We start from the raw sequence: 10,867 nt of genomic DNA, 5'->3' as shown, positions 1-10,867 counted from the left end.
GAGATCAAGGTGTGTGAGGAGCAGCAATCCCTGTGTTTGCTCAGCCCAGAGCAGAGGAGTTGAGGGGAGGCCTCATGGAAGCTGCAGCTCCTCACAGGGAGTGGAGGTGCTGAGCTCTGCTCTCTGTGATAATGACAGGGCCTGAGGGAACGGCATGGAGCTGTGTCAGGGGAGGGACAGCTGGGGGTTAGGGACAGGCTCAGCACCAGAGGGCTGTGAGCATGGAACAGCCTGTGCAGGGCAGTGGGCATGGCACCAGGCTGCTGGAGTTCAAGGAGTGTTGGGACAGTGCTCTCAGATATAGGTTTGGATTTGGGTGGTCCTATGTGGAGCCAGGGATTGGACTCAATGATCTTTATGGGTCCATTCCAATTTTGGGATATTCTATGATTCTATGAACATTCTGGTGTCTGGAAGGTTTTAATGATGTTGAACAATGCAGGGCAGGCTGGTGGCAGGATGCCTTTGTTTGGGACAAAACATAGCATCATTTGGGTGCAGGAGATCCTGCCTGGAATCCCCCTCATCTACACAGCCCAGCACTGAGCTTCTCATTTGAGCCATATTTCAGGCAGAGGCAGCCTTGTCAGGCTGGGGAAGTTTGCAGTGAGCAGCACTTCTGCTCTTGGCAGAGACAATGGGGACAAAGGGAGAGTGCTCTTTAATCAACATGTGACAAGGTGTGGAAAGCCCCTTCTTACACAAAGTCCAAATAAACGTATTTCCGTTCAGGTTGGTCATCTCCTCCTCTGTCAGACATTTACAGGATATTTCATTGCACAGGCAGGTTGGCTCTGGCTGGGCTCCTATGCCACCAGCTCACAAAACGTGCTTGTGGGAGCAGACCCTCCTAGGAGATACCAGCTCTCCCAAAACAAAACCAGCTGATAAACACAGCCTGTGGATCCCAGCACCCTGCAGTTTAGGTTACCCCATCCCCACCAGATGCTGACTGCAAGGCAGCACAAATTCATGAGTCTGCCACAGAAGTTCATGAGAATTTAAAAACTTATTGCGTCCCAAAGTTATTTGCCATTTGCCTCCAATTTTGCTAAAGGGCTCTAACCCTCCAGCTATCTGTGAGAGATTATTTTCTTTAAAAAGGAAAGCTGAAGGTCTCCTTGTTCCAGCAGGGGACTTCAAAGGGAAAAAAGCACCGATCGTCATGAAGTTCCGAAAAATACGAAGCTGGGTAATGGTATAATACATGTAATCCTTCCTGCTCTCTGTTGTCCCTGTAGAGTGAAGCTTTCAAGAAATACTTCTTGTTTACAAGCCACCATTAGCAGCCCTTTGTTATCAGGAGCATGTTTTTTGGGCAGAACCACAGTGGCACTGTTGAGCATTCAGAGGACTTTGTACTAAAAACCTTGTGGTCTTTAGTTCAGTGGGCACCACGTGGACACCACGTGGACACCACCTTGTCCCCAGTGAGCTGTGGGACATCTCAGCCAGTCCATGAGGCTCTTCCTAAATAAACCCATGCTCTCTGTTCAAAGTGAACAAAAAAAGAAAAGCAAATTCTTGCAGGGAATGCCCTGTTTTTTTCCTCAACAGTGCCTTTGGCTATCTCTGGCTCAGTCTTTGCTGATCCATCTCCTGGTACGGCAACAGTTATGAAGCATCGTGGCTGTGCCAGCCTTCATGCTGAGCCGGCACGCTCGGTTCTGTTGTTCAGCCCTGCCATCAACAGGAACACATGTTCCTGAAAAGATCTTGCCATCTGGAGGAAGCACTGGGAAATTACCTTTCACCAAGCAGCACCGGCCTCATTTCCTTCCCGGCACAGTCGTGAGAACAAATGAATCACCAGCACAACCTGGGTGCTTACAGCAGGCTGGTAGACAAGGCGAGGCTGGGACCTTCCCACCAGGAAACTCAGCCAGGGAGGAGAAAACAAAAAAGATGGAAAAAAATGGATTGGGAATTAAGAGACAACCTGAGAAATCCAGGTGACAGTACAAATACTGCAGGACTGTGATCAGGGATTTTGTGGCAAGCACCTGCTGCAATCCAGTAGCCAATTCTTGCAAGCTATAGTCAATGAGAGATTTGCAGCCTGGCTTTAATGGAAAGCCAAGCTCATTCTTAGCTCCTTCACTACAAGAACTTGACATTTTTTTTCCTTTTATGTGTCTCCTAATTCATAACACAGTGGTGTCAAAGTGTTTTCACTCTATCTTACTAAAATAAGCCCAATTAGTGATAGATTTCAATGGCAAGGAGGTGCTAGTGTCCAGATGCCAGGCTGACAGGGATGCAGATGTGGTAGGAGAGATTTAGGCACAATCTATAGATCTGGGAGTGATGTACAAGCTCTGTGTCCCTAAATACCTGGATATTTCTGGAAATGTTGGCAGAGGGTGGGAGCCAGCCCGAGACTGGGGCAGAATGAAGGTTCTTTGTGTGCATTCTGAAGGGCTTTGTACACATAGCCTGAGCTTCCACTTCACAGGCTTTCAAACACTTATGGCTTTCCCCTCACAAAACATGGTGCCATTGCAAAAAGTGACAACCAAGCTTCCCCGGGGGTTTCCATGGCGACCCAGCCTCATTCTCCATCTGATTTGTTCAGTTGAGAGAAGAGGATTTTTCTTTTTTCCTCCTCACAGTGAATTGACCCTCAAGCCCAATCCATTTCTCCTCAGTTCCCATGGTCATGGTGTGTGTTCATGCATCCCTACTCCCCCTGCACTCACATGCTCATGCCTTGGCTGTGCTGCCCCATCCCAGAGCCAGCCCATGCCAAGTGGGTCAGTCCCTGACAGCTCATCCCTGGGGCCTGGTCCAGAGCTGAGGAGATGCTCCTGGAGATACCTGATCTCAAAAATGGTTGCTGCTAGCATCAATTTCTTTTCCATCTATATAATTTTGAGTTTCTTCATGTGGCAATGTGTCAAAAAATCCAAGAACCCTGCCCAATTGAAGCTGGAGGAATCTCCCATTTGTTGATGCTTTGAATCTTGCAGTGTCCATTTTTGCTACAAGTTCTGCAAAGTTACTGGTTCGTAAAGATGACTTTAACCAGAGCTGGAGAAGATTAGGATCTGGAAAAGTGTTTGGGCAGTGGTTTAGGTGCTCCTGCTTCCATGTGCACAGAGAGACCCCTCTGGGGTGCCTCAGCATCATGGCTGAAGCAGAAGCACTATGTCCCTGCTTCCTCTTCCTCCTCTTCCTCTCTTGAAGTGTGAAGTTATTCAGGAGGGAAAGTACAAGGATTCACCCCATCAGTTTGTTCCCAGAGCTTGAAATAAATAAACTCCAAACCCAGTGAGGGAGCTGTGGTAAGCACCAGGGTTTGCAGTGAGCCCCAGGTGTGAGAAGCAATGCTGCCATGGGAAAGACAAGCACAGGCAATGCGCAATCCTAAAAGAAAACATAATTTAAGTGAGTCCTACACTAATAATGAAGAAAATTCTGGCAGGTGCTTGAAAGCTGCATTTCAGCAAAGCAGGATATGCTGCCTGGAGGGAGGTGCTGCTGCCCAAGGGATGGGTGTGTGATGGGGCCCTGCACAGATATGGAAAGGACTCAGCAAATATCACATCTCAAATGGGAGGAATGAATAAATGAGTGCTTTCATGAATGATTTCATTACAGAAGGGAGGGCCTGGAGGATTTTCCATGAGCTCCCACTGCTGCAGAAACCCATCCTCAGAGCTTTAGCAGAATAAAAAACAAAGTTTTCCTTCCTCTGCTAGAAAAGATCTGAAATTGGCCTGCGGGAGCAGGATCTCTCACTTTGTTTTTCTTCTTTATTGATATCATCAAGAAGTCCAGGACTTTTCTCAATGAGCTAGGCACAAGCAGGGCTGCTGGGAACTGGGACTCCCATCAGCCAACAACTGCATGTTTCTGGCTTTTGGGGACGCTCAGCCGGTTCATCAGGGACGTACCGTGGTGGGAGCCCCAGGGAACTGTCCAGTCCCAGCTGGTGGTGGCTGTCAGCATGCAAGGACAGCCCATGACCCTTGGAGCAGTCTCTGAATCGTAGTACCACAGCCTGTGGCCTCCAGCATGGAGATGCGTTCCTCCCCAACCGGATGCCCTCATCACTTTCATCATGGGAGTTGTCAAAGCACATCTAAGAGCAGAAGAACTTTGTTCATGGCAGCAACTGTGGATTAGCAACTGATATGCTTCCATTTGCAATTCACCCTAGGCTGTGCAAAAATATTGGTTTGATGCCAACAGAAAAAGCTGTGGCTTCTGTGGTATGGAGCCCAGTCCTTTGACATGGGGCAGGTCTCCAGCTCTGTGATAATGCTTGGCTCCAGAGAGCTTCTCCATTGGGTTAAGCACAGGCTGAGTACTCCCTGTAAGCTGGAGCAAAGCTGTGCTCAGCAATTCAAACAGAGTTAGAGTGTTCCATTACTTAATTTGAGTGACTAAGAGTAAATCACTTCTGGGTCACAGGCACCTACTACTGTGTCTGTCACTGAAGCCAGGTTCTGAGTTTTGCAAAAGCATCATAAAGGACAAGGATCTTGTCCTTCTCCATTGCAAAGGTTTGCTTCACTGCACCAGCATCGCCAGCCCACTGTACTCAAACACTTCACCAAAGCCAAGTTAATTGTAGAACATCCCAAGTTGGAAGGGACCCATAAGGATCATCAAGTCCAACTCCTGGCTCCTCAGGACTACCCAAAAATCAGACCATCTGTTTGAGAGTGTTGTCCCAGTGCCCCTTGAAGTCCAGCAGTTTGAGGCCATGCCCACTGCCCTGGGGAGCCTGTTTCATGCTCACTGCCCTCTGGTAAAGAACCTTTTCCTGAAATCTAACCTGAGTTAATATTTATTAACACAAGACATGCTGTGTTATGGGGTTTGTAGCCTGGCTCTGCAGTTTCGCTTTGTGTGAAAACAGAGAAATGAAGAGATTAGCCAGTGCCCATTCCTGGGCTCAGCCTGTTGCTGCACAGCTGCAGGATGTTCTCAAGCACAGGGGCTTTGAGAAATACCAGCAGAGCTTTAAAGTTGCCTTAAAATAAACCTCTTTTGGTTTGGTTTGGTTTGGTTTGATAGAGTGAGAAGAAAGGGACAGGCTGGTTCTTAATTGCACAATGCTACAAGCTAGTAGATTTCTCCCAGGGCCAAAGGGTGCAGGTATCAGCCCTCCATGTTGCCCATGCCAATGGGAACTATGATGCCCAGCATGCCCACAACTCTCTACTGTGCTCCCTCTGTACTCAGCTCTGGTGAGGCCACATCTTGAGTATTGTATTCAGTTTTGGGCTCCTCACTACAAGAAAGATATTGAAGCCCTGGAGTGTGTCCAGAAAAGGACAGTGAAGCTGTGGGGGGTCTGGATGTCTATTCCCAGGGCTGAGCCTCTGGAAAGCTATATTTTCCCTAGCTTGATGCCTGGGGAAACCTGAGAACTAGCACTTTATTTAAATATATATTTCTGTACCTTTTTTCTTTTTTTTTTAAATAAGTGTTTTTGAAGTTTCATTGAAGATGTTGTCACTGGAATCATTATATTTCTATAGAGATTATAATGACTCCTTTTGAAGAGTTAGTCTCAGTCAGTCAGTGCTTAATTCACATATCAATGACTTCATAAACCCTAAATCCACAACTCTTCTGAAACTGTACTCATCTGCTGTACCAGTGAGTGCCTGCTTCTTGGTGCCAGATTGTTTCTCATCTCAGCAGCAGTGGAGCCTTGGCCATGCGAGGCAGCACCATTCTGGTTTTACAAGCCAGTGTGAGTGCCACAGCCTTGTTGCTCCCCCTGGCTGGTTTGCTCCAAGTTTCTTCATTTGCAATACATTGATTTGGATGCTTCACTCTTCTCCATAATTTGCAGCATTTAATGCTTTTTGCATGGCAATCACAGAGGGTTGGAGTTTTCTGGCCCAGCTTGCCAGTGTCAAAAGTGGCATTGCCATCTCTACATGGAGCAGCTAAGAGCCCAGCACCCCCAGATCCTGAAGTGCTCGGCCCAGAGCCTTCGATGCCTTCCCAAAGCAGAGCGGCTGACTGACATTCTTTTTCTTTTATAGTCAGAGAGGATTTATACAGCCGTGTTTTGAAACCTCCTAATGTGTGGGGCTATACAGGAGTCCTAATTGCAGTAGCATAGCAGGTGCTGCTGTAAAAATTCTGCTTTCTTTTTTGTGGAATTTAATTTGATTTAAAGTGCTGACAGGAAGACAATGAATTGCTCACATGCGCTGGTGGATTTTGCCCCTCCTCCTTGTATCTCTTGCAAAAATGGGTACAAAAACAGCATAGGAAGCAGGACGATTCCTCTAGCATTGCTTGGTTGACAAGAACTCATCAAACCTGCATTTGCATCCCTAGTCATGTCTCTGCATCCCTGGTCCTGTCTCTGCATCCTTGGCCCTGCTTTCCTCCAGCAATTTGGAGGCTGGAGACCCATTGCACTATAGCAGCTCTGGAGAAACTGCTGTTGCTGCACTGTGATGAGTCCCCAGGTGTTTTGGTGCTGTCGCACGAAATCAAGCTCCAGTTCACACTGACATTTGCATGTGCTGCGTGGCCCATGTAAAAAGCATATATATCAGATTTTCCCAGGGGATAAGAAAAAAAAAAAAAAAAAAGCAAAGCAGTTGAGTGGAGCAGATGTAGTCCTGAAGTACTTGAGGCTGAATCTGTGCCCATGTTCAGCATGAAGTGGTGATTTATCAGGGTGAGACAAGGGGAGGCTGCATGGGGCTGTTGCCATAGCGGTGCTGGGGGTGATGTTTGGGTGCCTCAGTATCCAAAGTGCTCTTGCAAAATCCTTGCTGCACTGGAGCCAGAAGCAGAGAGAAAGTGATCTTAATTGTCTCTATCTGCTCCAGCATAAAAGAAATTAGGTGGTGCTGGATCTGGAGAGAAAAACCTGTATTTCTTCCAACTTTGGGAACAAAGGCATCAGACTTACTGGCTTTTTGCTCAACTTTGCCCCTGCATGCACCTCTTGCTGCATGTTGCCAAAATGATATATCATGGATGAAAAATTGATTTCTTCTCCTTTCACTGCAGACCATCACAAGAGGGAATGTACTTATCAGCTGTGTGTGTGGGTGCAAAAGGGCTGTGGGGGAGGCAGCTGGAGAGAGGCTCTGGTTTAGTGATACAGAGGGGTATTCCTCATCTGGGGCTGCCACTATGTCATCCAATGGGTGCTGCAGTCTCAACCTGCCTTCACACATTTGCATGGTCAGGTAGATGTGTTCACACACATACATGTATGTAAGGTACAGCAGATTTGCTCCTTTCCTTTGAAGTCCCGCAGTAAACATTTTGTCCCCTTATAGTGTTTTCCTCTGCTTTCTTTCTTCTGCAAGGCTCTGGTGCTGGCAGAGTGAGAGGATTAAAGCACATCATCATTTTCATTTTACTCTCTGAATCATGTGAGAAACCATCTACTGCTGGATCTAAAACTCACTCTGCCCCTGCCCTGGAAACCTTACAGGAACAGGAATGAATGATGGCACAGCCTGAACACCCAGCTTTCCTCTTTGATTAGCTGGAAGCAGAAGAGTCCAATGTTTGCAGAGGCAGGACAGGGGAAGGTGGAGGTCCCTGTGTCCTACCAGCTCAGGGCAGACTTTGTTGCCTTGCTTGTGCTCAGCAGCATAGCTTGGATCTATTTGTGCCCCTCACTGCTGGAATGGAGCCAAGTGCTGCAGCTGCCCTGCATTCTGCAGCTCACAGACAACTCATCCACGTGCTTTGTGCAGCACCAAATATGTTCTGGATCACTCTGAGCAACCTGTTTCAGCCTGTTCTCCCTCCTACCTGCGTAAGTCTTGCCAACCTCTTCTATTTTTCACCTACATAAATGCTTTAACTTGAACTAATGCTATTGATGTAATACTGAGGACATGACATGCTCTACAAGCCACAGCATAACCTGGGTCATGTCCTTCTTGGGACCAAGCCAAGCTCTTGCATCCAGAGAGCTGAAGATCTGTTGGAAAGCTGAGCATTAGTTGGAAGTTGGACAACAGATGATGCTCTCAATGCTGTGCCCTCATCACTTGACTGCTGAGCTAAGCTCCCTGGCGAACAGTGCTCACCAAGGCTGGCTGGGCCATGTCCTGCATATGACAGAGCCAGGAACAACACCTGGAGACATCCTCAGCTTTGCAAAGCAACCCTATGTTCTCTGGGCAAGAGGGATGGGAACGTAGCTCCAGGGTTCCCACTCAGCAATCCCTGTTGGTACCCAACAGGACTGGTGCTGCAGCCGCAAACCCCTCTGTTTGCAGTAGTGCTTGTGTTGCTGCAAGTCCCAGGAAGGCTCCAGCTCTTGGCTGAGCCCTGTATGGGAGCCTGGAACCCTCACTGCTCCTTGATAAAGCCATCACTGAGTGGGCTTCCTTCTGATGCTGCCGGGAAAGAAAGGGAAAACAAAACAAAGCAATGTTGAACTCAGCAGATGGGAGGGAGCTGAGCTTTCTGACTGTTTCTATGGAGCCCCTCCCAGCACTGGCTTGATGTGGGTCTGAGCTCCATCCCTTCCCGGAGGGATGCCTCTTCCCGTGCCCCTGTAGGACCCACTGTTCTGATAATAGGTTGGTGCCACACCACCAGGCAGCCTGCTTATCTGGCTACCCAGCAAGCGATTTGGAAGAAAAATCCATTTTTGACTCAACCAAATCAAATATTTTTCATTTGTTCTTTTCCTTCTCTCTTTCTCTCTCTCTCTTTTTTTAATGTTCTGTGTGAAATGTTCCCTGATCATCCTGCACCTCTCTCAGTTCTGCTCTCAGCTATCCGTGGGTAGAAGTGGAGGGCAGGAGGTGATGATAAGTGATGAAGCTAGAGAGATGATTAAAATGCAGGAGGCAACTTCACCAAACTCAGCTGTAAAATGAGACTGTTTTTCCCCAGATGAAGCTTTTTGGAGGATCCAGCCCTCATCAGTGATCAGATTCAGATGGTGAGGATCAACCCATCATGGGTTACTGCTCTCTGAGAATACCCCCATGTGACACTGACACCTGCACAGGCAGACATGGCATTCCCACTCTGCAGTCCTTGTTTCCTTGTTTTGCTGCTCTGTGCCATTCAGGTTTTTCAGAAATCCATAGGTGCTGTAACCATGCAGCTCAAGGCTAACTGAGGCTTCAGCTCTCTTACACAGGAATTTTGGGTTTAGGCCATTTCTAGCATTTCTCCAGGAATGAAAAGATAGATACGCTTGAATTAACAAAACTCCAAGGACGTTCTTCCATCTTTCTGCATTCTTCATGTTCTAATCGACCATTTGAAAATCCTTTACTTAGAAGGGGAAGATAAGGATAAGAGACATAACACTGAGGGAGAAAGGTGGATAAACCCTTCCTCTCTACAACTGCAAAAAGCAATTGGACTGATACATCCCATTTTAAATGCAAACACAGATTTCTTCCCCAGCCAGCTAAAGAATCAGAGGACAAACAATGAAGCCAAATTTGTATTGCTTCTGTGACTATCTCGCATTTTGCCTCCCGCATTTTAATTTTCTCTCTGGCTTCATCTGCTAAACTGATGCTGAAATGTGTTTGGCCTCATGGTGATTATCTTTGCACCACATCACAGAGAAACATCAGTCATTTCCTCTTCTTTGACCTATTAAACAATTCTTTCTAGCATATTGCTGACTTTGATCAGATTGAAAGAATATAGCCAACAAGCCTTTTTAAGCTTCCACATTAAACTTCTCTGTGTTTTTGTTGTTTTCTTTTCAACATCATATTCTGAAATACAAGTCACCCTCTTCTCAAGCTGTGATTGTTCTGAGTTACTCAGCACATGGGCAGTTTGGTTTCAGATTTACTTCTCACCACATTGTGTCATCCACTCCACAATGCGAAGGCACTGCATGGAGACGAAGGTAAACCCCAAGCAGTGATTCAGGTCATTATGTGCAAACCAGTACCCATACTTGTGTAATTTCTTGAATTACCTCTTATCTCCTCATCTTTTGGGCAGAATTTGTGTGCGGGGGTAGTTCTCATTCCTGTGAGCCACATCTCCAAATTCTAAGGATTATTCTTGCTTGACCTTGATAATTCTAATATATTTCTTGTATTTTGGGGGCAACAGAAGGTGGGAAGTTTATGTGAGTTTATCTCACACTCACCGGCCTCAGTGTAAGCAGAGCTACTGCCACCAGGCACTTTTGGGAAGCCCCATTACACGTCATTAATTTGGGTTTCTATTTGTTAGAGGGTCTGTTCGTAACAGGAAAGATGAAATAAGGTGGGAAATCTGATCATGGAAAGCATCAACATACAGTGCATGATATTAGAGCCGTGTTTAATCATGCATGGTGACCACTGTTCTATTTGTGAAAAAGCACGGAGCACCTCCGGATAGGCTGTACGCACCATGCTTGGTGGTGCTTGAATACAATGGCCAGCAGTAAGACTGTTAGTGAGATAAGGAGCAGGACTTGGCCTTGGATGTTGGTCAGGAGAAATTAATGTATCCTGTTTGGTGCTGACCGTGGCCAGCTCCTTAGTCACAACCCATATCACATCCTTGAACTTTCGTGACCAGGTCTGTGAACAGATAAGCAGGGTAAAATGCTGCAAGGCGAGTCCTGAAAGGACTTCTGCTTCAGATGAAGCAGTTTGTTGTTGTTGTTCACATGGAGGTCTTAAAGAAAATGCAGTGAAAACCTAATGCAGGCACTTGTTATTTTCCTTCTTAGGAGGCAGAGCTGGCTTGTACGAATGCAGATAGATCGTAGATCCAAGCACCTTCATGCAGCAAGGGTTGTGGCATACAAGGTCTGCATGTGGTGGCAGTGCCCCTGTGCTGCTGGAGCAATGTGCAGCGGGAGGCCAAATTCCCCACAATGCTCCCCTGCAGCTGCACAGCCTCTGCTGGGTGTCCCCACCCCATCACCGCCCATCAT

The 10,867-nt window shown here is 47.0% G+C and overlaps 1 long non-coding RNA gene across 2 annotated transcripts in view; it reads left to right on the top strand.

The window, feature by feature from the left end:
* The window catches only part of LOC109367889 (uncharacterized), a 71,629-nt gene that overhangs the window by 13,245 nt on the left and 47,517 nt on the right, over positions 1–10,867 (top strand). The window lies entirely within an intron of this gene.

This window comes from Meleagris gallopavo, chromosome 5 (genome assembly GCF_905368555.1).
Source record: "Meleagris gallopavo chromosome 5, MGAL_WU_HG_1.1, whole genome shotgun sequence".
NCBI classification, from domain to species: Eukaryota; Metazoa; Chordata; class Aves; order Galliformes; family Phasianidae; genus Meleagris; species Meleagris gallopavo.
Note: the sequence above shows the minus strand (reverse complement) of the source record. Positions and strands in the feature narration are given on the sequence as shown.